This window comes from Cyprinodon tularosa, unplaced genomic scaffold (genome assembly GCF_016077235.1).
Source record: "Cyprinodon tularosa strain WSP-4 unplaced genomic scaffold, ASM1607723v1 ctg26, whole genome shotgun sequence".
NCBI lineage: Eukaryota > Metazoa > Chordata > Actinopteri > Cyprinodontiformes > Cyprinodontidae > Cyprinodon > Cyprinodon tularosa.
In genome coordinates this window covers 522,023-522,558 of record NW_024038961.1, presented here as the reverse complement: position 1 = coordinate 522,558, position 536 = coordinate 522,023, and positions in this window count along the sequence as shown.

Sequence of the window (536 nt, the reverse complement as noted above, 5' to 3'; positions counted from 1 at the left end):
CATGTCATTGTGTGATTTCTAATGTGCATTGTCTCTTGTAAATATGCATCCTTTAATGTTGCTTTTTTTTCTTGCATAAAACAGCTTTTGCATCCAAATAAATTTCTGAGTTTGGATCAAGGCTTAAACTGCATTGATGCATGAATGTAGTCATTAGCTTCAGTGTTTGATTGACTGAAAGGAGTTATTTGTGGACCCTTTAGAAGACAAGACATTTATCATTAGTTCATCTCACATCTTTCCTTATAGGCTTAGATAGGCCTCGGCACCATAAACAGTATGGTGGTAGAAAAAGAAGGATAAAAGGTAGGGAGCTGCTATCACTTTTAAATATAGACGTCTTATAGGTTTACAACTTAAAGTCAGCTGCCATACCAATTACAACCAGTGTGTCAAGAAAGAAAATAAAAAAATAAAAACCTCTGCAAGACTGATTATAAGCACATGGGGGCAGTGAAGTATAAATGTGTCCATCTGCACATCACTGTTCTTAAGCTGTTTGTTTTTTAACCCTTGTACCCTGATGCAGAGGGATA